Here is a 26,928-nt window from a genome sequence, read left to right as displayed (position 1 = left end):
TCTCTTTATGTGTACACAATCATGTATGTGTGGTGGTATTCTGTTTCTCTGGAGAACTCTTTAGAACTCTAGAACTCCTTTTTATGCTACCACCAGCATTCTCTGTGACAATGGGTAGAAAAAGGCTATTTGAATTTTTAAAAGGTGAGTTTGTCTATGTATCATGTGCATGCATAAATGAACTCTTGACTTGAATATATATATATAAAGACTTGGCCTAAAAATGTGGCAATACAAACGGTTTTACTATATAAATAATTGATTATTCATACATGGGTAGGTAGATCCATAGTTAAGCAGATAGAAAAACTGAAACTTCTTTCAGTACTGAACCACAATGAAAGACTTTGGAGAGAGTGTATATTTCTTGATCTATATCAGAAAGAGATCAATATCATGCAGCTAGTGTCCATCCTGGTAGGTTAAGGACCACGAGAAATTTAAAGATAAGCTAGCTTGATTTTAAAGCAGGTTGGGAAAGACGAGATAGAATTCAATAGTATTCACAGAGAGAATTATAAGACATGACCTTATGGAAAATCAATCAACCTTTCATGCAACAAGCACCCCTGAACATGTAATTTCTTGGCATGAGGTTAAATGCATTGGAAATCAATGACTACCTTCTGAGTTCCATTAGAACTCTTACAGGCACCCACCATTCCTCTTCTAGGTATATTCTCTTTGTGAATCTCAGTTGAAAAGTGAGACCTCAACTCTTGCCCCAACATTTTTCTTCTCCACTCGTGTGTATCTTGCCTGATCATAGAGACAGGTCTCTTATCTCACCCATTTAAGATGGAAGGACTGAACTCAGAAAATAATTATCAATCTCGTTTGATTATCATTTCCAGCATTCCAAGGGGTGAACATTTCATTAATTTTGGTTTCAATTGGAATGCTGATAAAGGGATGATGGGGTAAGGAAGTTTGAAAACAGTATTAAACTTTTTCGTTTATTTGGTAAAACATTACATTTCCAATTGGACAACTGATTGGTCAAATTTGTGTCCTAGAGAAGTCAGGGGAAGATTAATATTCATTTCTAACTTGTAAACACTTGTATGTTCTGGATGCTGCTGGATAACCTTATGTGCAATGTAATCTATGAAAAAACCATGACAACCTACTTTTGCAAAAGAAGAATCTGATATTCAGTGATTTTATGTGATTTTCCCAAGTAAAATTCAGTAAATAATGGTGGACCTGTGATTCAAATAACTGTATATACATTTCAAGAATGTAACAAAACACAGGGACCACTTCTAAGAAAGAACCTAAATTGGTTGATCAGTCAGGAGATTTTTATTAAAACTCCAAAATAAATAAAACAAACATTGGAATATGGTAGCATATAAATCATCAAATAAATCATCCAGTGATTAAACAATTAAAGTGCAAAACAAGAACATATATTTCTTGTCCTAAAAGAAATGTAAATGGTTTCAGAAATTTAATTTTAAATTATGCTAATAAATCTCAAGAGTTTTGTGAAAATACTGTAGGCATATGGAAATGATATAATTCAGCAAAAAATCAACAGCCTGAGGCTATTGGAAATTTAAACAACATCTAAAATCACAGAAAATCTTAAGTATATTCAAATTACATTTGGTATTGCAAATAGAAATATTTGTTAATTAAGGAAAAAATGTAAAAAATTAAGTCATCATCTCAGTAGAAAGATTAGAGATACTATTTAAGTGGTTAAATGAATAGGCTAATTGAAGAATTCAAAGACATGAATGCTTTGATATGGGAAGCAGTCCATACAGCAGAATCATAGAAAGACAATCACTTAAATTAGCATTCTGACCTCAGAATCAGCCCATAAGGCATTCTGGTCTGGCTGAAGAGCCCAGAAGAGCATTTCAATCATGGAAAGCCAAGACACTGTGGCAAAACGTGTCCTACATGAAGTACCCTTCTCGGTGAGATCCCAGTGGAAATATGTGGTCATCTAAGAAGGATGTACTTCTCTTTGAATTGAGGAGAGAGCTTCCACTTTGTTTATGGCCTTGTCTAAATATTGAAGGAATTTGTGGACTCAACAGACTTTCATAGCATAGGCAGCTCATGTCAAGAGCTTTGGGTGATCACTGATGTCATACATAGGAATGTTAATTGTTAAATTAACAACAGGAGTCATTGTGCAGTAACTTCCCATGCATGACTTCTGTCCTCAAAGAGTGATATTATGAGAGTTAATAATAATACATGTTCTCAAAGATTTACTTTGTTTTAGTATATTAAGTGCAAGATATGTCCCATAAGATTTACATGAACTTACATGCCCAACTCCATTGCCTGTTTCCTTAGGTGATTCTTCAATTAATGATAAAACTTGTTTTCAATGGGCACCAGGTTCTAGTCCCAGTTGCTCTTCTTCCAGTCCAGCTCTCTGCTGTGGCCCGGGGAGGGCAGGGGAGGATAGCCCAAGTGCTTAGGCCCTGCTCCCACATGGGAGACCAGGAGGAAGTACCTGGCTCCTGGCTTCGGATTGGCACAGTGCCATCCGTCCGTGGCGGCCATTTGGGGAATGAACCAATGGAGGAAGGACCTTTATCTCTGTCTCTCTGTCTCTCTCTCTCTCTCTCTCACTGTCTATAACTCTACCAGTCAAATAAATAAATTTTAAAAAACCTTGTTCTCAAAGAATAAAAGTATATTATCACAAAAACTAAAAGAAAAATAAGAAAGGAGTTAGGAGGAAGGATGGGATTGAGGGAGGGAGGGAGGATGGGGTGGGAAGTGTCATTATGTTCTAACAAATGTCTGTATGAATACATGAAATTTATTTTACTTATATAAATAAAAAAAATTTTTAAAAAGCCACTTGCAGTGACAGAACCCCATAGGGCATTGGTTTGAGTCCCGGCTGCTCCAATTCTAATCGAGCTCTCTGCTATGGCCTGGAAAAGCAATGGAAGATGTCCCATGTCTTTGGGATCCTGCACCCGTGTGAGAGACCTGGAGGAAGATCCTGGCTCCTAGCTTCAGATCAGCACAGCTCCAGCCATTGTGGCTAATTCGGGAGTGAACCGAACCAGTGGATGCAGGACCTCTCTCTCTCTCTCTCTCTCTCTCTCTCTCTCTGCCTCTCTTTCTCTCTCTGTGTAACTCTGACTTTCAAATACATCTCTAAAAAAAAGTATGATGATCATAATATCAAAACTTTAAATGAAGATAGCCTGTTCTTTGCTAAAAAAAAATTACCCATTAAGATAATGGAAACCACAAGATATATCAAATCAAAAACTATTAAGTAAATTGATTGAAGATGGAAGAGGAAATGTAGGATTTTTTTGTCTATATTGTCCTCTCTAGGGATTTTTCAGGCAAATATGATATTGGAACATTAGTCCTACAGATTTCACACTCTCTGCCATTGCAGAATCAACAAAATAACTGGCAAGTTATTCTTGATGCTCTGCCTTATTGATTTCACTTTGTATTCCTTTATTTTTCCATTCATACAAACAAAACTTTGCATAGCAAGCATGTTCCAGGCCAGCATCTGTACAAAGCAATGAGGAATGAAGAAAACGGTGGTTGTATTTGCTCTCCATTCTTTTAGTGCTTTCCCTTCAATGTTTTTAGCACTGTGCAGAAAGAAGTATGGGTGTCCTTTCATTCTCAGTCTGCCAGATAATCCAAACATATATTTTTAAAAGATTTATTTATTTATTTGAAAGGCAGAGAGGAAAAGAGAGAGAGAGAGAGAGAGAGAGAAAATCTTCTATCCCCTGGCTCATTCCCCAAATGCCCTTAATGGCTGGAGCTGTGCTGATCTGAAGCCAGGAGCCAGGAGCCTCTTCCAGTCTCCCATGTGGGTACAGGGCCATCTTCCACTTCTTTCTCAGGCCGTAGCAGAGAGTTGGATCAGAAGTGGAGCAGCTGGGACTTGAACCAGCTCCTTTATGGGATGCCAGGACTGCAGGCAGCAAATTTATCTGCTATAACACAGAACTAGCTCCGCCAATCATATTTTTAATGACTACGTTGTGTTGAGGGAATATTTTTCAACAAATGCTTTTAGTAATCACAGCCTACTAAACTTTCACAGAAAGATTCTTACTAGAAATACTTAATCATCCAGATTTTTCAATCTTAAAACCAATATAAGCAAACCATCCAATAAACACATATTACTTGCTCTGATTTCCAGTTTTTAGAGGGTAACATTTCAATGATATTATTCTCTCTCTTCCTTTCAGAACAACCTTGCCAAGAAAAATTTTTTTTTACTATACTAATGCTTTATTTTTTTTTTCACTTCCTGTCTTTGACTCTGCTCTATCTACCACAATTATCCTTTGGCTTCAATTGTGATGAACATGAGTACGCTTTCAAAGGTTAGAGTCAATTACGTCTCACTGAAACCATGGGATAGAAGTTGGTCTTTTATTAGCTGTGCTTCTGAAAAGTACCTCAAATACTCCCTATTACCTACTTAAACAGTCTTTCATTTGTCTTCTAAGATATGGTAGTCCTCTTTCTGCTCTTCTGGAGGCTTTGTCTTTGTCTTGAATGCTTCATTTTGTCTACCAAGTGATTGAATAACAGAAGTTCAAACACTTACTTCTGGTATTAACTTTTCTCTTCACCCTTCTTCTTTCTGTCTAGTGTATTTTATCTATGCTAGTGATACAGATTACTCAGTGCTAATGTGATCTAAATTATTTTTTCCTGCAAGACACTCTTGCTGACCTGAAAGTTGTGTAGACAATCTGACACAGTATTGTAGTTAGACTTCAGGATACTTCAAAAACAAAGATTTAAAAACTGGATGTGCTATTTCCCCCTGTGCTTTTCTCCTACTCTCTCTGTAGCTTTAGTGAATGACCCAACATTAATCCAGTTGCCCAAGTTGGACATGAACTCTCTTTGGAACTTTTTTCTCCTTATATCCAACCCACATCAAAAGCACATCTCAAAATATTACAGTTATCCTCTTTATCTGTGGTTTTATTACCTGCACTGTAAGTTAGATGCAGATAACTGCAGTCCAAAAATTTAACATGAAAATTCCAAAAATGAACAACTTGTAAGTTTTAAATTGTGTGCTCTTCTGAGTGGCATAATGAAACTTCCCGTCTCCCCACTCTGTCTTGCTGGGGATATGAATCTCTCCTTTGTGCAAAGTATCCAATTATATATGTTATCTGCTTATTGGTCACCTAGCCTTTTGGACTGTTAGATTTACTGTTGCAGTATTTCAGTGTTTGTGTATAGAGTTCAGTACTCTCCCTGGTTTCAGACATCCACTCAGAGTCTTCAAATGTATTCCCAAGGATAACAGGCAGGTTTTTTTTTTTCAATGTGTGCATTTCCTCTTTTTCCATTGAGGAGACTGCAGTGATATTACTAGTCTAGTATCATCCAATTCTATCTCCATAACATTTTTATTTATTTTGTAGCCAGAGAAGTCATATTCATATGGAAGTTTTGTTGTAACTTTCCTCCTTATAGATCTTAAATTATTTTTCGGACATCTAAAGAGAGCCTTCAACTTTGTTCTGTGAACCCTGGTGATGATATGGACTTTGTCAACAACTTGTAGGCTGTTGGTTTTATCATCTCTTTATTTATCCCACATGTTCCATAATTATTGCATTTCTAATATATGAAAGGCATCATACTATGTACTAACAGTACGTTGCTGAAAATAATATGAGGGCATGGAAAAGCTCTCATGAAAACTGTGTTCTTATATGAGAGAGAGAGTAATGAAGATGACAGTTTTGTATTTGTAACAAAAGGCACTGTCTTAAGAAATTATAATGGATCAAGTGTAAAATGAAAATTCCCCTTAGAACCATACAGACTGACACTTAAGTAGCCTGGCCATTCTTCATGGACTCGTTTGGCTTTTCCAATAAAGGATACACTTCTCAGTGAAACTGAGGTTGCCACTAGACCATTTTTTCATGCTAGTCTCAAAGTTCCTAGAGTACAAATAGGATGATATAATGAGGAAAATAATCTTAAACATTGTTGTCTCCACAAATTCTGTTTCTACAAACTCTGTAGAAACAACAGTGCTTAAGATTATTTTCCATTTCACACTCATATTCTGTCTCAGAATGCTTAATATTTTTTCTAGAATTTAAACTATGTCAGAGCACCTTCTTGGCACAAATGAGGGGCCATAGGGGTAGAATAGGTTAAAGACTACATAAAACTATAAGAAAACTTAAAGGAGAAGCAATCATTGTGGAGATAAGCCCACAAATGGAAAATCAAGAGAATCAAGAAACTGATATGACTGGAGTAGAGACGAAGAGATTTTGATCAAAAACAGATTGGCATATACTGAGGGACCAGATGATAATCATTCTTAACAACAAAAAAGGGAACATCAATTTTATTCTAAAAACAATTAAGAGGTTTACAGATTTTCAAAAATATATTGCAATAAGATAAAATCTAGGAAAACCATTTAAAATTCTGAAAATGAATATCTATACTAGAGAACCAATTAAGTGCTTTACATTGAAAATGCTTTGATTCAATTAGGGCAAAGTTTCAGATCAGAAGATGATTTTGTGAACAGAAGAAATGTAAATAATAAAGCATTCTACTGGGATATGTGGCATATTTTCTAAACTTTACTGTTGAATCCAACAGCCTTCTTCTCTAGGCACATATTGAAGTCCTGTTCTGTTTCACCACTTTCATTTACTGTCTCATTGCTTGGGCATATCCTGATCATCTCTGTATTTGCACCCTAATCACTGAAGTTTAATTCTCATTTTCTTTCATAGTGATGTTCCTGTTTCTGTTTCTGTGTGTAGCATATACTTGACCATTTTTTGTAGGGCTGGGTGTGTAGTTATAAATTCTTTCAATTTCTGTTTGTTATAAAAAATCATTATTTCACCTTCATTTATAAATGAGAGTTTTGCAGGGTACAGTAGTCCTTCTCTCTGTGTGTAACTCTGACTTTCAAATAAATAAATAAATCTTAAGAAAAGAGAAGAAATAAAATTTTAAAAATACTAAAGATCAATGAAATGAAGGGTGGGGTTTATGAAAAAATGAACAAAATTTGTACATTATTGGCCCAACTAACAAAAAAGGCAAGAGAAGACCAAAACTAATAAAATCAGGGATGAAACAGGAAATGTAACAATAAACACCACAGAAATAAAAAGAATCATCAGAAATTACTACAAAGAGCTGTATGCCAACAAAATGGGAAACCTAGGAGAAATAGATAGATTCCTAGACATACACAACCTACATAAATTGAACTAGAAAGTCATAGAAAATCTAAACATACCCATAACCATGACAGAAATCAAATCACTAATAAAGACCCTACCAACAAAGAAAAACCCAGGCTGGATAGCTTCACAATTGAATTTTACCAAACATTTGAAGAAGAATTCCAATACTTTTAAGTTATTCAAAACTATTGAAAAGGAGGTAATCCTCCCAAATTCCTTTTTTGAAGCCAGCATCACTTTAATTTCTAAACCTGAAAGATACAAAAAAGAAAGAGAACTACAGATCAATCTCTCTGATGAACAAAGACACAAAAATCTAGCAAAATACTAACCAATCAAATGCAACAGCACATCAGAAAGATCATTCACTGGAGCAAATGAGATTTATTTCTGTATGCAGGGATGATTCAATATTCGCAAGTCAATCAATGTCACACATCACACTAACAAATTGAAGAATAAAAACCATATCTCAATAGACTCAGAGAAGGCATTTGACAAAATACAACACTACTTCATGATGAAAACCATAAGCAAATTGGAAATAGAAGAAACAGTTTTCAACACAATCAAAGCAATATATACAAAATCAGAGCCAGTGTCCTATTGAATGAAGAAAAGTTTTGGAAGCAATCCCACTGAGATCGGGAACCAGGCAAGGTTGTCCACTCTCACCACTGCTTTTCAATATAGTCCTGGAAGTTTTAGCCAGAGCCATTAGCCAAGAAAAATAAATCAAAGGGATACAAATTGGGACAGAAGAAGTCAAACTATCTCTGTTTACAGATGACATGATTCTATACATAGGGGATCCGAAAGACTTCACTAAGAGGCTATTTGAACTCATAGAATAGTTTGGACATGTAGCAGGATATAAAAATCAACACACAGACTATAACACACCTGAGAAAGAGCTTCTAAGATCAATCACATTCACAATAGCCACCAAAAAAATCAAATAGCTTGGAATAAAATAACCAAAGATGTCAAAAAGCTCTATGATGAGAATTACAAAACATTAAACAAAGAAATAGAAGTTACAAAAAAGTCAAAAAAATCTTCCATGTCTTGGATTGGAAGAATCAATATCATCAAAATGTCCATTCTTCTGAAAGCACTTTACAAATTCAATGTGATACCCATCAAAATACCAAAGACATTCTTCTCAGATATAGAAAAAATGATGTTGAAAATCATATGGAAGCACAGGACACCTTGAATAGCTAAAGCAATCTTAGACAACAAAAAACAAAGCTAGAGGCATAACAATACCGAATTTCAAGACCCACTACAGGGCAGTTTTAATCAAAACAGCATGGTACTGGTACAAAAACAGATGGATAGAATAATGGAACAGAATAGAAATAACCAAACTCAATCCAAATATCTACAACCAACTTATCTTTGAAAATAGAGCTTAAATCAACCCTGGAACAAGGTCAGTCTCTTCAAGAAATGGTGCTGAGAAAACTGTATCACAACCTGCAGAATCATGGAGCAAGAACTTTACCTGACACCTTTCACCAAAATCAACTCAAAATGGACTAAAGACTCAAATCTATGACCCAACACCATCAAATTATTAGAGAACATTCAGAAACTCCTATAAGACATTGATGTAAAGAAAAAAAAAAGAATTACTGGAAAAGACCCCAGAGACACAAGCAACCAAAGCCAAAATAGACAAATGGGATTATATCAAATTGAGAAGATTCTGCACTGCCAAAGACAATCAGCAAGGTGAAGAGACAACCGACAGAATGGGAAAAAATATTTTCAAATCATACATCTGATAATGGATTAATAACCAGAATATATAAAGATATCAAGAAACTCAACATCAACAAAACAGACAATCTGGTTAGACAATTATGTTAGGTAGCACTCCTACCTCAGAATCAGCCCTTCAGGCATGCTAGTCAGCCTGGAAAGACCAGAAGGAGCATATCAAGCAAGAAAAACCATGACACTCTGGCAAAAGACTTCCTACACAAAGAACACGTGGGCAAGACCTTAGAAGAAATAAGGGGCCACCAAAGAATATACTTTCCTCTGAAGGGAGGTGAGAACATCCACTTTGCTTATGGCTCTCTCAAGCTAGTGGATCCAAAAGGCTTCTATAGACAAGACATATCACTTCAAGATCCTTAGGTGATTACTGATGTCATACATAAGAGTGTTGTTTGTTAAATAAACAAGAAGAGTCACTTTGCGCTAATTTCCCATGCAGGATCTCTGTTCCCAAAAATTTGTCCCATGAAACTTAATAGTAAAACTTGTTCTCAAGAATCACTTCATTTTAGTATATTAAAAAGAGGATATTATAGTTACATCCAAGAGCTCACAAAGGAAGTAACATCCTAGGTTTCTTCTTTAAAGACAATTATGTTTCTAAAAGGAAAGAAGAGGGAGAAAGGAAGGGAAAAGAGAAAGTGAGAAAAAAATAAAGTGAAATCACCTTCCAGAATCAATAACATAGGTCAGCACTTATATAGAAAGTTGAGGAATACTTCTTCGTTTTTCTTTTTACTCCATTTGTTCTTTTTTTTCCTTTGTCTGTCTTTCTTTTTATTTCTATTTCTTGCATAAAACAAGAGAAAGAGCAGGAAGAGGGGAGAATTGGTGAGAGAGTGGGCATGGTGGGAAGAATTACTATAAACATAATGTATTTATGAGATAAATACAAATTAAAAATAAAAAAAATTCGTATCAGTGAGATTGTTCAAACCCTACACAAATCACATTTTCTCATAGAACACATGGGTGGCAGGGACCCAGGACTGGAGCAGAACCTCCTTCTTCCCAGGTTTTGTACTAGAGAGCTCTTGGAATCAATAGCAGAGCCAAGACTCAGGATCTCCAATGTGATATGTGGTAATCTCAAAGTCTTAACCTCTGCAACAAGTACTTGCTCCTCACCTCCTATTTTATACCCTTTTGTTGTACCCCTTTTTCAATATTGTACTGAAAAGTTGATCACAGAAGAGACATATTGCCTGTAAGTTAATGATGTACTTCACTAGTTATGGGACATTATATGGTGTCCAAAATAATAGAAGTTGTCATGATCTTAGGGAATTTAAAATACAGTTGAATTAATAATAAATAAGAAATAGGGGGGACAAAAAACAACAAAGGGGTTCATTTCATTGTATAAGTCTATTTCTGATAGTGAATTAAATACTAAGTATTCCAAAACTTTCTATTTTCTAGTTAGTATTACAAAAACATAGGAGCAGGCATTTGGTGTAGTGGTTGGAGAGTATTATCATATCCCCAGAATTGTATCTATGAACTACATTGAATCTGTTTTCTGTCTGTTCTCTTTGTATTAACATCACATTAACATAAACATTGACAAGAATTGTGTTGTCACAATTATTATGCATTTTCTGGGACCCTCATAAGCTAATGTTTTAATAAATTCCTTAAAATAGGGAACAAAGAAAGAGAAGGGAAATAGGAGAGTGGGAGGGAAGTATCATTATATTCTTATAATTTTATCTATTAAATACTTGAAATCTATTCTCTTTATATTAATGAAAATTAATAATGGAATACATATTTTGAAAAAACTGCATAGATTTCATTTTTTACCAAAATATATTCATTTTTCAGTTCTGATGATAGCGATAATAATAATAAAAGGCACTGCAGTTGGAATGACTGTATTCCATATCCCAGTGCATATGTCTGAATCCAAGTTCCACTCTTAATTCCAGCTTCCTACTAATGCACACCAGGGCAAGCAGCAGGTGATTGCCCAAGTAGTTGTTCCCTTCCACCCAAATGGGAAATGGATAGACTTCTTGGCTCCTGAGTACTAGCTGGAGTGTACCAGCAAACGGAAGATCTCTCTCTCTCTCTCTTTCTCTCTCGCACTCGCTCTCGCTCTTGCTCTCTCTCTCTCTCTTTCTCTCTCTCTCGTGTGTGTGTGTGTGTATACCTCTCAAATAAATATCTAAAGAATACTAATTTTTTAAAAAAATTAACACAGTCCCCTAATTGTCCTTAAATTACTCTCTTTAAATGCTTTAAAATACCAAAGAGGAGCTCTGGAAGCTGTCTCATCCTTTCAACTTAGTTCTCACAGTAATTAATTAACACATTGATTTATATGTCTAGTGTATCTTTTCTCATATAGTCTAGTAGGTTAAAAAATAAATAAAATAGCTAAATCACAGTTCCTGACCTGGACTCCAATCAGAAATTCTTAATATTTTCACTTTTGTAGCATTTGCAATAAAATGTTAGACCTTTTATTTGAGAGGAAGAGAGAGAGAGAGAGAGAGGGAATGGGGGGAGAGAGAGAGAGAGAGAGAGAGAGAGAGAGAGAGAGAGATCTGCTGGTTTACTCCCCAAATTCTTGCAACAATCTGGAATGAGGAAATGAACTGCAAGCCAGGGACCCAATCAAAGCCTCCTATGTGAGTGACAGGTACCCAACAACTTGAGTCAGCACTGCTGCCTCCCAGGGTTTGCATAAGCTAGAAGCTGGAGTTAGTAGGCAGAGTCTGATACCAAATCCAGGCACTCTGATAAGAGACACCAGCTTCTCAAGCAGTGCCTTAACTTCTAGATCAAATGCCTGTCTTAGCTCCTACTTTTGATATTTATCTTTGGACACATTTTAAGACCTATCTCTGCCTTTTCCAATTCTTCCCAAGTCTGGAAAAAATTGAAAAGAGAGGCCAGGTACTCCAGGATGCACAAGGAAGGTAAGACTCTGTATTCTGAGACAGAAACTCTCACTAAACCTAACCCCAAACCCAAATCAAGTAATTGTAAGTACCTTAAGCCAAAAGTTTCCCTTTTCTGCACCAGCTTTGTTAAGTCTTCCTGCTCTTCCCCAAATGCCACATTAAAATCTTTTTGTATCCTGTTTGTGGGCACAGCATTATCAGTTTTGGCATGTGAACCAAACATTGGGCAGAAGTTCATCTCATGATTTCTGTGGAGTGGTACAGCAATGGACTTTTTTAAAGTTCAGGGTTCCCTTCCTGAATAATGTTTAATTTTCTTAAAGCCATGATATTTACAGTCAAATTTATTATCTGCCTAAACACATCAGAGAAATAAAAAATAATGTGATAGATTATATAATTTTAATAGCTGTATTTTATTGAGGGTATAATTATAGTCTTCTATTAATTTTAATTATTTTTATGCTAGTTATCTTTTATCTGAGTCTAGTTTTATAACTGTCTTCATGTCTTTGTTTTCTTATAGTTACATGAAGTCATGTGTGGTGGTGGGGGTAGTCACTTTGCTTAGGGGTACATTAAGCTTACCAAGATGGAAATTTGATTATTTCATTTACCCTTAAATTTCTCAGCCATTATTTCTTCAAATATTGTCTCTACCTATGTTATTCTATTGCCACTGTAACGACTCAAATTGCATGTTGGACCCTCTTGCTTCAACCTTCCCTGTGTCTTCACACTTTTCTATGTATCTGCTTTTTTCTCTGTTTTCTTCACAAAAATCTACAGATCATTCATTCCTTCAAATATACAAGTCATTACTTTAAATTCAATGTCTATTTTTCATATTAATTGTCTTTTTCAATTCAGAAACTTCTTATTTAGTTCATTTGAATATCTATGAGATAATTGGTTAGACTTTGTATATTTATTATACTTTCACTTTTTATTTTATTTCTTCAAATAAACAAAACTCACTGTATTCACTCTATAACTCCAGTTTTTAGGTTTTTTATTGATGATATTCATTAATGATTTATATTCATGGTAACACATTTCCCATTTACTCAGGCTATTTTTCAGTATGACTGTTTCTTCCTTCCTCAGTTTTTAGAATTATTTGGAATGACGAGCAAGGGTGCCTTTATCCAGACAACCTACTTGATTGTCACAATTAATTTATTCTCCATTTGCACATCCAATTTGCCTCTCAAATAAATGCATCCCAGTAAGACTTTATTTGCAATTGGTTAAGTGTGCTTTGGACTGTTATATACTTTATGACATATTTTTCTCTGTGCTGAAAAGGTAAGATCCTTTTTCTTGTTCCTGGGCTAGTAAATCCTACACTTAATCAGGCTTTTGACTCACTGTGCATAATTGGATAGAGACATTCCCCAGCATCCTCACTAACAGCAACAACTTCTCTTTGATGAGCACAAAGAAAACCACACAGGCCCTGGCATAGGCTCCCAATTTCAGCTTCCTACATATGGAACTTCGGAGATGGTGGGTAATGGCTCAATAGTCCAGTCCCTGCCTATATTGAATTTCCAGATACTAGCTTCAGGCATTTGGAGAAAGAACCAAACCAGTGGATGACAACTCTCTCCTTTCTCTTCCTATATACATATGTGTGTGTGTGTGTATATATGTATATAAAATATATAATATATATAAAAGTATATGCCTCAAAAATTAATATAAAATAAAAAAATTAAAACATTTTGAAGTTTCAGAAAAGGGTTGTTTTAACTTAAATTGAGTCTATTAAATAGTTTAATATAACACTCATTAAATTCTTTCCTCTAGAGTCACAAATGGATTCTTAATGACAGTGTTTAAGAGTCACTGGTAGACTCTAAGGATAACAACCTTTTCTTTAAAAAAAAAGATTTATTTATTTATTTGCAAGGCAGAGTGACAGAGAGGCTGAGGCAGAGAGAGAAAGAGAGAGGTCTTCCATTTCCTGGTTCACTCCCCAAATGGCCCTAGTGGCCAGAGCTGGGCCAATCTGAAGCCAGGATCCAGGAGCTTCTTCTGGTCTCCCATGAGGGTACAGAGGCCCAAGCATTTGGGCTTTCCTCCACTGCATTCCCAGGCAACAGCAGAGAGCTGGATCAGAAGAGGAACAGTCCTGACTGGAATCAGAATTCATATGGGATGCCAGCACTACAGGCCATGGTTCTATCTGCTGTGCCAGAACGCAGGCCCCAAACCTTTCTTTTTCATGTTACTATATATATATATATACATTAAAGACCTCACTGCTCTTCTTTGAAAAGCCTACATGTAATGTTGGCCCTTAGCCAGCACCTTGAAATGGATTTCCGTAGGGTTTCCACCATTTCCCCAAAACTGGGAAGAATGGATCACTATGTCCATACTATTCATACAAACAATATGATTTACGCCGAATATGTGCTTTCCTCCTGGGAGTCTGGAAATTTTGTGTGTGTCAAGCTGAAACTGCCTAGATAACCAGACTCCAGCAAACGTCCTGGGTGCTGGGTCTTTAATAAGCTTCCCCGCTTGGCAATATTTCACTAAGGTTACAAGTCATTGTTGAGGAAAGTAAGTACAGCCTATGTGCAGCCAGCAGGAGAGAGCTTGTGAAAACTTGTGTCGATTTTCTCCTGCATTTCACCTCCTATGACTTTTTCCTTTGGTAATTTTGCTCAGCCTCCACCTGCCAGTTGTGATTAAGACATAACCACAAGTAAGGCAATATGCTGAATGAGTCCAGTGCATAATCAAACCAAGAGCTGTCCTTGGAAACTTCAATGCACCTTTAGAACACGACCTCCTCAATGCTTCCCTTATTTTGTCCCCCTACAGAAATTCAGTTTCTAAAGTCTCCTGTATTCTTTCTACTTCATTTTCTCTTCAGTTTTTCTTTCTACTCTCCATGGAACACACATATGCTAGCTACACACTTTCCTGAAAGTCAGTCCATTTACATATTCAATCATATTTTCAACTCTGAAAATTTAAGGACTCATGCAATATCAATTTCACAGAAATTAATGACATTTCAGGCTTTGCAAAAAAAGCTCTGTAAGAAAGAGCATATTTATTGTCTAAATCTTAATTTGAAATAAGGAAAACAAATTAGTGCTAAGTCAATTATTTCATCCTGGATATATACTGTATTATGACAAATAACCACAACAGCTATTGATTTAAAGCAAATTTTTTTGCACATATTATAGAGAACAGAAATTTAGGAAGAGTTCAGCTGGGCAATTTGTCTACAGTTCATGTGTTGTTAGCTGTGGCTTTATGACAGGGGGGCCAGCTGCATCATGTTTTCTCCACTCATATGGGCAGCCCTGATGCTCTCTGGTGTCTGTCACTCTTTCCATGATTGTCGCTCCCCCTCTTCACGGAGGAACGACACAGGACCCTGCGCTGTTCTTTTGTCTGCTCGGCCCTCCCCGGGTTTACTGCTGGTTCTCCCCGGGTTGGCTACCGACCCTCCACCTCCGTGGAAGGGCGGTTCCCCCTGCCACTTTCCCCACTTCCGCGGGGGAGCGGCACACCGCCGGCCGGCTCTCTCAGGGGCTGCTCAGATGTTCCTCAGGTGTTCCCCTTAGATGTTCCTGGTGCATGCCGTCTCTCTCCTCCTTTATAGTCCTCTTCCACCAATCCCAACTCTGCTACCCACACGCCGAGTACACTGCTCTCCTCCAATCAAGAGCAGGTCCTACAGTTTATTGGTTGAACTGGAGGCAGCTGCGTAGAAGCTGTTTTCTCCTCTCCCAGCGCCATATTGTGGGAGAGCAGATGCATAGAATAAGTCTTAATTCCAGTAACTTAGTCTAGTCCGAGTTGCTCCCCACACATGATGTCTCATTTTCTGTGGCTCTACATGACCAGATTATAGACCCAAGGCAATCATAATCCTTAGATAGAGACTGGAAACTAAGTGTTAGCAATGCTCTGAAGAGATATTTTTATAGCTAGTAAAGTGCCAATTCTCTCATGTTCTTTGGTTAAATTAGTCACAAGCCTTGCTAGAGGTAGAGACATTGACACCCCTCCTTATAGGAGTGTAGCAAGTCACAGAGCCAAGTGCTTAGGGGATGGAATAAATTATGACAGCTTTTTTGAAAAATGCATACCGTCATGTATCACATTGTGGAACCAGTATTACACAGATTTACAATTGAAAGATTGTCGCAGTACAGAAATCTCATCTGGATCAATGATGCTTAGTGATTTTTTCTGGAAAAGATAAACAGAATTTGAAGGAAGAATGAAGCCAAAAAGAATCAGGAAGGAATGTGTGCAGGTTGAAAGAGCACTAAGGAAAGACTCAGAGGTGAGAATGAACATTTTACTTTGTGAAATTTCAATAATTTCTGGAATTACTTTTGGTTGTGAGAGAGATGAGGCTCATAAAGATAATATTGTAAGTACTGGGTTGTCTACAAGCCCCTAGCACAGAGATCTGCCAACCTTGCTCTATAAAATATTAGAAAGTAAAAAATTTTAGGCCAATGGAGAATATAAAGGCTTTTAAGGAGGTAATTATATGATCACTTAATCTAATTATTTAAAAATGCAAAAAGTAAACATAAATGGAAAAAACATTTTTAGTTTCTAGAGTTTATACAAACAAGTAATGGGCTGGATTTTGCTCATGGATCATAGTTTGCTAACTCCCGAAAAACAGTCTTATTTAGGAAAATGTGGTCAGATGTGAATTTTGAAATGATTAGCTGACATCACTATGGGGATGGAGGCAAAACTAATGCCACTAACTAGTTCAAGCTAGTTAGAATACTGTTGAAGCAATCTAATAACCATCTGATTATTAGCATATAACAATCATCTGATATAAACTGCAGTGAACACCACTTTGCATCTTCCTGGAAATACTATGAATAAAAGGGTGGAGAAAGATGTCTTGTAAGTTTCTTGCAAATGTGATTGGGTCTTATAATTTGTTTATGCCATTTAAGATACAAACACAAGAGGAGATACACAGATAGAGACAATGCACTAAATTTTAAATCTAATTGGTCTGAGTCTGTGGCAAGAGTCATAGTGGTTTCTGCCTACCTCTTTTCCAGCAAGATGGTGTGTGTGGCTGGGGTAGGAGTAGTGCAAAGGCAGTGAATGGCATGGTTTGTTCTTCTTTCTCTACTGGCCTTCAGAATTTCTGTGCTGTGTACAAGTCTTATCACCTCTTTTTTGAAGATTTCCCCTCAGTCTCTTCAGTACCGAACTTCATAGAGAGAGCATATTTCCCAGCAAGATGCTGCCCTTGGCTGGGGCATGAGGATAGGAGGGCTGGCAACAGAAATGGCAGCAGCTTGAGCTTTCTCCCTCTTTCTCTGCTAGTATTCAGTCTTTGTGCCATTTGGTTGATGATGCAGATCCTCTCCTGAATAAGCTTTTTTTCTTAGTAGTGTTGATGTCTAGATTTCAATTTGTCATACTTACTTACACAAGCTTATCTTTTTTTTTTTTATCTTTTATTTAATGAATATAAATTTCCAAAGTACGACTCATGTGTTACAATGGCTTCCCCCCCCATACCGTCCCTCCCACCCACAACCCCCCCCTTCCCACTCCCTCTCCCCCTCCATTCACGTCAAGATTCATTTTCGATTATCTTAATATACAGAAGATCAGCCTAGCATACCTTAAGTAAGTATTTCAACAGTTTGCTCCCACACAGAAACATTAAGTGAAAAATAATAGATGATTTTTTTTAAATGATGATGAAATCAGATCAGACCTATTGTCACGTTTAATCCCAGTGAGAGTCAAGTTGGGAATTGATAATTTTTTTTTCTTTTTTTTTTTACAGAAGATCAGTTTAGTGTACATTAAGTAAAGATTTCAATCGTTTGCACCCCCATAGAAACACAAAGTGAAATATACTGTTTGAGTACTCGTTATAGCATTAAGCCTCATACACAAGCTTATCTTTTAGTGACTGATTTATATGCTTCCATCTTATGGAATGCACTTAAAATTTAGTAAGTTAACTGTTACCTTAAAGCCAGCTGTATCCTAGATTAGTTTGGATAAGATATCATTTTGTTTTATATATCTTTAATCATTAAGTTTTGGAAAAGATATTAGCTAAGTGACTCAAATTATGGTGCAGAATTAGTTTCAGAGAGTAAAGAACTGTCCTCAGCTACATTTTAAACATTATTGAATGCTCTCTATGATTGAGAATAGAAAAAGTCTGTGTTTGCAGAAACTCTTTCTCAGAAAGAAATGACAATGAGTATAAAAGAATGTACCACATACCTGATCAAAAACATCCACTAGCTACTACCACATGAAGTTACCTAAGATCTCAGATGCCTTGTAAGCTGCAGAGGGTTCCTATCAAATTAATCTTGTGCACACTCATTCTTATAACAAATACTGATCATGAAACTTCTATATTAGCTTTCCCACATGCTTATAAATAATTTCATGGGGCCAAGCTTATGTTCACATAAAGTTTTTGCTTTTTCTGTTTGTTTGCTTTTAGCCACATTTTATAATGTCATCTTCATATCATCTTTTTTTTTTAAATTTTTTTTTGACAAGCAGAGTGCACAGTGAGAGAGAGAGACAGAGAAAGGTCTTCCTTTTGCCGTTGGTTCACCCTCCAATGGCCGCCGTAGCCAGCGCACTGCAGCCGGCACACCGCGCTGATCGAATGGCAGGAGCCAGGTGCTTCTCCTGGTCTCCCATGGGGTGCAGAGCCCAAGGAACTGGGCAAAGTCTGTAGAACTCTATGTTATAAAAGCCAGAAATGACATCAAAAGCTGTTGGACCTGAAAATATGCCATTTATTCTTCAAACTTGCATTTTGTACAAGTTGACAACCACAAGTCAGTTATAATTTTTCATTTTCATGGGACAATTTTTTATTCATTTCACTATATTGTTGAATGACCTATTTTTAAATAAATGATTCATGGTGTTATCTGCTTGTTTTTTCATAACTATATTATGATGTAATTATTAAAATCAACACTGAAAAGATCAATGATCATTACAATATAGTTACCAAAAACTGAAACTATGCAAAGAGGAAAAACAATAAAATGGCTGAAAATGATTAAATTTACTACTCATTAATAGTGATGGAAGAGTCCTAATTGGGAAGACATTAGTGTGCTGATTTAGATATATTGTATGTGTCCAGGAATCTATCCATCTCTTTTTAGGTTCCCAATGTGTTATTTTTTGTTTTGCTGATCTTTATGTTTTTGTTTCAATTTTGTTTATTTATTCTCTAATTTTAATCATTTCTTTTGCCCCTTCTAATTTTGGGGTTTGTTGTTTTTTTTTCTGGGTTCTCGAATGCATTTATACTCATTTATTTGACGTCTTTCCAATTTCTTGATATAGGCAGGAATTGCTATAAACTTTCCTCTTAACACTTATTTGGTTGTATCCCATAAATTTTTGATATGTTATATTGTCAACTTAATTTATTCCCAGAAATTTTTTGATATCTCTCTTGATTTCTTCTATGAGCCACTGTTCATTCAGGAGCATGTTGTTCAGAATCCATGTGCTTGCATATGGTCTAGAGAATCTTGAGTTGTTGATTTCCAGTTACATTCTGTTGTGGTCAGAGAAGATGTATGGTACAATTTTGAATTTTTTTGAATTTCCTGAGACTTGCTTTATGGCCTAGCATGTGGTCTATCCTATAGAAAATTTCATGCACTGGTGAGAAGAATATGTATTCTGCAACTGTGGGATGAAAAACTGTAGATATCCGTTAGGTCTATTTGGTCCATAGTGTTGATTAACTCTGCTCTTTCCTTGCTGATTTTCTGTCTGGTTCATCTCTCCACCCATTCCTGAAAGTGGAGTATTGAAGCCTCCCATTACTATTGTATTGAGTCTGTGTCTCCCTTTAGACCCATTACCATTTCTTTTAAATAGCCAGGTGCCCTGCAATTAGGTGCATACATGTTTCTTATAGATACCTCTTCCTGTTGAATTGATCCCTTAATCAATGAATAGTGCCCTTCTTTGTCTCTTTTTTGTGTTAAAGTCTATTTTGTCTGATATTAAGATGGATATACCAGCTCTTTTTTGGTTTCCATAGCATGGAATATCTTTTTCCATCCTTTCATTTTAAGTATGCATGTATCTTTGTTGGTGAGATGTGTTTCTTTTAGGCAGCAAATAGATGGGGCTTGTTTTTTAATATATTTAGCCAGTCTGTATTTTTTAACTTGAGAGTTGAGGCCATTTACATTCAAGGTGATTTTTTTTATAAATGGCCTTGCCATTTTCCATAAATATTCCTAATATTTAAGTTTGATTTCCTTTATACTTTTACTGGGGGATTTTCTGCCTTCACCTTTTATAGTGATGACCACATTTCTATAGCACACCCTTAAGCATCCTTTGCAAGACTGGATGTGTGGTGACAACTTCTTTCAATTTCTGTTTGTTATGGAAGGTCTTTATTTCACCTTCACTCATAAATGAGTGTACTTTGCAGAGTACAGTATTCTGGATTGACATGTTTATTTTTCCTTTCAGGACTTGGAATATATCTCTCCATTCTCTCCTAGCCTACAGGGTTTCTGATGAGAAGTCAACAATGAGTCTAATTGGAAATCATCTGAAAGAATCTGGCATTTCTCTGCTGTCACAAATAACACAATAGCTTTGTATTGTAAAGCTGAATACTATTCCATTTTGTATATACACAATTGCTTTACCATTGATGAATTCATTAATTGATGGACACATTGATTCCATATTGGCATTTATGAATAATTCTGCAAAGAGAATAACAGTAAAAATATCACTTTAACATACTGACTTCACTTTTGGGGGAGCTAAATACTGATTAATGAGATTGATGGATCATATGGTATCTCTCATTTTAGCGTTTTAATGAGATGCAATACTGTTTTCCATAAAGAATTTCTAAATTTATAGCCCCACGAATAGCATATTAGGGTTTCCCATTCTACACAGCCTTACTTACTTTCATATTTTTTATAATACCCAATATAATGCATGTGAAGTACTGCCTCACCCCAATTTCAATTTCTATTTCTCCAATGACTGGTCATGTCAAGCATTATTTCATATAACTACTGGCTATGTACACTTCTTTTTTGAGAGATGTCTATTCTGGTCCTTTGCTCAATTTTTAATCAGAGTATTTGCTTTCTTACTATTGAATTATGAAGATTCCATATATTTGTATATTAACTCTATCAGATGTATGGTTAGCAAATATATTTCTCCTGCCCTGTAGGTTGTCTTCTCACTCTATTGTCTCTGCATTGCTAAGTTGATGACTAGGGCTACAGGACCAACCTGTCTTCAGGTGGGCCTGAGTCTTCAGGGCAGGCTGGATGCCTGGAATCTGTGGGGCCTGATCTGACACTGTAATGGGCAGGATACTGAGCTAGTCTGGAGCCTGAGACTACTGTGGTTTGCATGTGATGGAGCAGGCCTGGAGCCTGGAGCTCTGTGAGCCAACCTGACACTGGAGACAGTCTAAAAAGGCTTAGTCCATAGCAGTGTCCTGAAGGGGTCTAAGGTAAATTTGCATGCTCACTTCCTTCTTCTTCCCCAATAGAAAACGTATCACTCTTCATACTGTTTGGGTTTGGGGGACGGGTGACCTAAATTATGTAAAATTGTCCTTTTTACCTCCTTCAACTCATTTTTTTCTTATTTCTGTAGTACAATTAAGCATTGTAATGTATTCCCTAGTTTTGAAGGCATTTTTGGAGATAAAAAGACTGTGGACATTTGTTCAAATTGTTTTAAGTGTCCAGGGGGACAAACACTGGAAGATCATATTACACCATCTTGGTCAAACTTTCTTTTCTTCCCTTAAGCCTGAACATACAGTATTAAGTGGAAAAACCTGTGAAAACAGAAAGCTGCCATATAAAAGATACTGGTTCCTGAATGACTCATAATGTTGGGATTAAAAGAATACATGAAATATCTCACGTAAGTTGATCCTAAATGAAATACCAAAATAATAAATAGTGATACAGATTGATAATCTTAGTTATGAACTGCAAGTTAAATGATCAAAATATCCTTTATCAATTAATTTACTGATTTATACTTGAAGAATAGCCAATGAGTGATTCCTATTTTTCAGTTAGCAGTTGGTGGTAGAATGACTACTGCATTTTTTCTTTCTAATAATGCAGAGTACATAAAATGGTTTCCATCTAGTGTCAAAAATAAGCAAATTTATTAATACTAAAAATATGATCAAGTTCAAACTTGCAGAAAATGAATTATGGGCTCTGGGACACATTGACAATAATCCATTCTCTGTGCAAGAATGACAAGATCTAGGTAGCATAACATGGGGTTGGCATTGTGGTGTAGCTGATAAAGCAGCCATCTGCTATGCCAGCATCCCACATGGGTACCAATTCGAGTCTCAGCTGCTCTACTTCCTGTCCAGTTCCCTGTTAATGCCCTGAGGAATACAGTGAAAGATGACCCAAGTATGCGGACCCCTGCCACCCATCTGGTAATGAACTCAAGGATGCAGGATCTATCTCTCTCTGTCTCTGTCTCTCTGTAACAGCGGCTTTCAAATAAATAAATAAATAAAAACATAGTATAATAGAATCTCAAGCCAGGGTACACTTAAAAATAACCTCAACTGCATGTCCATACACTTCGTTTTGTTGTTTTAGGTGATGTTGATTTATTTCACATAATGTCCAAAGAAAATGCACTAGCAAAGTAATAATGAATTTAGAAAGGAATAGAAGTACTAATTTGCTTAAATGGGTAATTTGTTAAGTGGTTCTAGCTTTGTCAATTGGAAGGCTCTGGAAAAAAATCTCAATCAGACCACTATTCCAGTCTGCATGAAAAATAGAAATCAGATGAAGTTGAGGACAGAATTTTATTTTGTTTATTTGTGAATGATATTCTTAATGAGTTGAAAGGTAGTTTTATTCAAAAGCATCTTAAATCCAAGGGTTTTTCATAGGTGAGGTGTACACATCAAAGTCACCTATAGACATTTTGTAATTGCAGAATTCATGACAGAGGATAAATATGGTATTCAAGGTCTTTAGACAGTCATATACCTCCACAGATCTGCACAACTTGAACTGTATGGATTCTTCACATTTTTGAATGCAAGAATAATTGATATGTGTCACATTAATCATGGTAAGTAAAACTTGAGCTCTAATGAAACATACTTTACATATGTTCAGACTGGTCTAGAACACAATCATTAACTGTACCTGGTTTCCTTCATGGTCCTTGACAGTCATTTTATCTGGCTGGGATATGTGATATGCTGTGACACAAGATTAAATGGGATAATTCATGTGGAAACACTGAGAAACTTGTGGACTGCATATTAGTTTTTGCATTGCATTATTCATAAGTAAGTGTGATGTTGCAGGCCAAACAAGCTGGGCAGTAGGTTGCTTGTTATTTTGTTAGCACTGAGAATGAATCTCTGCCTAATCTTATTCTCAACATGCTGCCATAAGAGCCTATATTTTTATATTAGAGATTATCACTCAAGGGAAACCAAATTCCTAATTGAAAATACTCTTAAAGGAGCTAAAACATCATTACTGATAATTTTCTTATTAGAATGAAATAGTATATTTTCTTTCCCACTAATAGGAGGACATTGAATAAATGAGGCTGTTGTAGGACAAAATCGAGTAAGAATGTGTAGAAGAATCAACTTGTCTACAATAGATTAAAGTAGATTCATTCCCCTTGACCTGCAGGAAGAAATTGGAGAGAATGAGCCCTGATCAATGCTGTTTACATCTAGTCTTTGCCATCAAATGTTTTTAGAAAATTAACTATCTATCATTCTATAGGTACATATTTAAATAGTGATATTTCCGAAGTGTAAAAGTTGTAAGCAATTTACAGGATAGCATATTCTAGAGAGCATTTGCAAAAAATATGATCTTATATAGATTTAAGATACATTTGTCATCAGCATTACATTTCATATCCATTAGCTATTAATAGATGAACATCCAAAATGCTATACATGCATATTCATAAAGAATGAACAGAAAAGGCAAATTCATAGAAACAGAAAATAGTTCAGTGTTTCCTATGAATTAAAGGAGGGTCAGAAATAATACCTAATGGGTACTGGTTTTCTGATTTACCCCCCTTAGGGAGATTTTAAAAATATATAAAGTTACACAGTAATTATACGTATACAACCCTACAGATATACAAAATAGCACCAAATTATATAATTTATAAGCTGAGCTCTGTGATATATGAATTATATCTTAACAAAGCTGTTACTAAAATTAATAAATGGAAAAAAACTCAAAAAGAACATCAATATCAACAATGGAAAAATGTTTCTTTCTCACCCAACCTTTCTTCACAGCCAGCAGTCTCTTTAGGGAGATAGAACTGACATAACTGAAGTTACACTTACTTGATGTATACTTTTGAATGAGTTTTGAGATATATATATATATATATATATATATGTACATATATATCTGCAATACTATCACCAGAATATCCATTTTTGCATTCTTTTTTTTTCTTTTTTTAAAATTTTATTTATTTATTTGAGAGGTAAAGTTACACAGAGAGGGAGAAGGAGAGACAGAGAAGCTCTTCCATCTGCTGGCTTACTTCCTAAATGGCTGCAATGGCCAGAGCTGAGTTGATCCAAAGCCAGGAGCCAGGAGCTTCTTCAAGGTCTCCATGCAGATGCAAGGGCCTAAGCATTTGGGCCATCATCTAACTGCTTTCTCAGATCATAAGCAGCTACGACAGGAACTGGTGCCCTTATGGGATGCCTGCGCCACAAGTGGAGGCTTAGCCTACTTCACCACAGCACCGGTCCCAGGTTTTCTTTCCTTCCCTTCTCCTTCTCCACCTCCTCCTCCTTCTTTTTAAAGGTAAGACCATTTCAAAGAAATTTCTCCCACCAACTTAATTTAAAATGCCCAATGTTACATTGTTAACAATGGGAACCATGATTTATGAAAAATTTCTAGAACTCATTCAACCTTTATAACAAACTTTTTATCCAATGAACTAGAATTCTCCAACTCCAAGGCTTTAGAGGCTGTCATTATTTGCTTCTATGAGCTTGACTATCTTTTTTTAAAGATTTATTTTATTTATTTGAAAGACAGAGTTACAGAGAGAGGTAGAGACAGAAAGAGAGGTCTTCCATCTTCTGGTTCACTCCCCAGATGGCCACAAGGATCCTAAGCCAGGAGTCAGGAGCTTTTTCTGGTTCTCCCACATGGGTGGAGGGGCCCAAGGACTTGGGCCATCTTCTACTGCTTTCCGGGCCATAGCGGAAAGCTGGATCGGAAGTGAAGCAATTGAGTATCTAACTGGAACCCAGGACTAGAACCAGTGCCCATATGGGATACCAGTGCTTCAGGCCAGGGCTTTAACCCGCTGTGCCACCACGCCGGCCCCGAGCTTGAATATTTTAAATGCTTTATATAATAGAATCATGCAAAATTCATCCTCTGTAACTGTCTCTAGATTGATCGCATTGTCACAAACAGAGAAATTTCCATGAGTTTTAATGCTGAAAAATCTGTTATACTACATTTTCTTTGCTCATTCATTTACTGTTTATCTTTTGGGCTGTTTCTCTATCTTGGATAATATGAATAACGACGCAGTGTTTATAGTGTGCTGGTATCTTTTCATGATTTAACTTCTTTTGAATATATGATATTGCAAATAAATAAATAAGGAATAAAGTTTACCAGATAGTGAAATAATTGTATATGGAACATTGTGGAACATAGATGAAATAACTTAAAGCAAATACAGATGAATGGAAAGACATCCCATGTTAGTGGATCAGAATGATCCATGTTGTCACATTATTCACACTGGAAGAGCAGAGTCCCTGAGCCTCAGCCAGGTCTGCTCTGGGTTCGCGCTGCCTTTTCCACACTCTCCCAGCGTCCAACACAGTCTTGAAAGCTCAGACGGAGATCACTTCTGTCAGAGAAGGGTGATGTGCTACCAGCCCTGCTTGGTGCACTGCACCAGCGTGCTTGAAATGGAAATAAATCTGATTCCTCTTGGGACAGAAACAAGCCCTTTAAATGTATACTGGGTAAACACGAGATGATTTGAGGCTAAGAAGGTGCGGTTGTTCAGATGATTGGAGGTCAGACAGCCAACCTGCCCATCTCCCCATACTATGCCTATGGTGCCCCTGGTACCCAGGCATCATCCCGCCACATGCCACTCTCCACTTTGCTGTGGAGCTTCTAACGCAGGATTGACTGGGACGGCCTCCTTCCGTTTGCTCCCTGTTCTTGGATCTGCCATGAAGTGGTCTGATGCTGCAGAGTCATGCACAAGAATCCAAAGAGAGCTTTGCCTGAGGATCCACTGCACTCTCTACACAAACATCTGCTCAACTGAATGTGCTCGGTCAATCAGCTGTGCAAGTGACTTGTTTTGTTTTAGTTTGGGGATGAAATTTGGTGTCAAGCTTGGATTTAAGTTTCCGAACAGGTATCTTCTCAGGAATTAACTGTGATGGGTTAAGTTTATAGTAGGAGTTGGTGTAGAGAGGATGGGATTTGTAAGAAATCTTTATTTTATTTTACTTTATTTTTGATGAAATTCTTAGGTAATATTTTTAAACATTCTTGCTGCTGCACTGCAAAGCTTGGCTGGTTTGAGAGGCTGTTGTGAACTGAATTATTCTCCAATGTGAGAGACTTTTTTGAGTTATGTTAGCAGTCCTGCTGTGGAAAAGGGGAGATCCTTTGCCTCTACCAGCAGCAGCCCAGCTTCCCTTGAAGCCCTGAGCTTCTGAAACCAGCTCACTTTCCCTGCAATGCTGACACTATAGGTACTGTCCCCGGACCAGCAGGGATCACTGACACCTTCCCTGTGAACTGGCACTTTTTTCCCCCTTTCTATGGTTTTTCTAATGGATTTTTAGAAGTTTATAATCTCCTACCTATCCAAGCTCCAACACTTCCTAAATTTCATGAAAC

The 26,928-nt window shown here is 36.6% G+C and overlaps 1 pseudogene; it reads left to right on the top strand.

Annotated features, from left to right (window-relative positions):
• LOC149128037 (peptidyl-prolyl cis-trans isomerase FKBP1C-like) overlaps positions 1-26,202 on the top strand; it is a 48,195-nt pseudogene extending 21,993 nt beyond the window's left edge.
• The last annotated feature ends 726 nt before the right edge of the window (positions 26,203-26,928 follow it).

Source organism: Oryctolagus cuniculus, chromosome 2, assembly GCF_051225735.1.
Source record: "Oryctolagus cuniculus isolate XC-2025 breed Fujian yellow rabbit chromosome 2, ASM5122573v1, whole genome shotgun sequence".
Taxonomy (NCBI): Eukaryota; Metazoa; Chordata; class Mammalia; order Lagomorpha; family Leporidae; genus Oryctolagus; species Oryctolagus cuniculus.
Note: the sequence above shows the minus strand (reverse complement) of the source record. Positions and strands in the feature narration are given on the sequence as shown.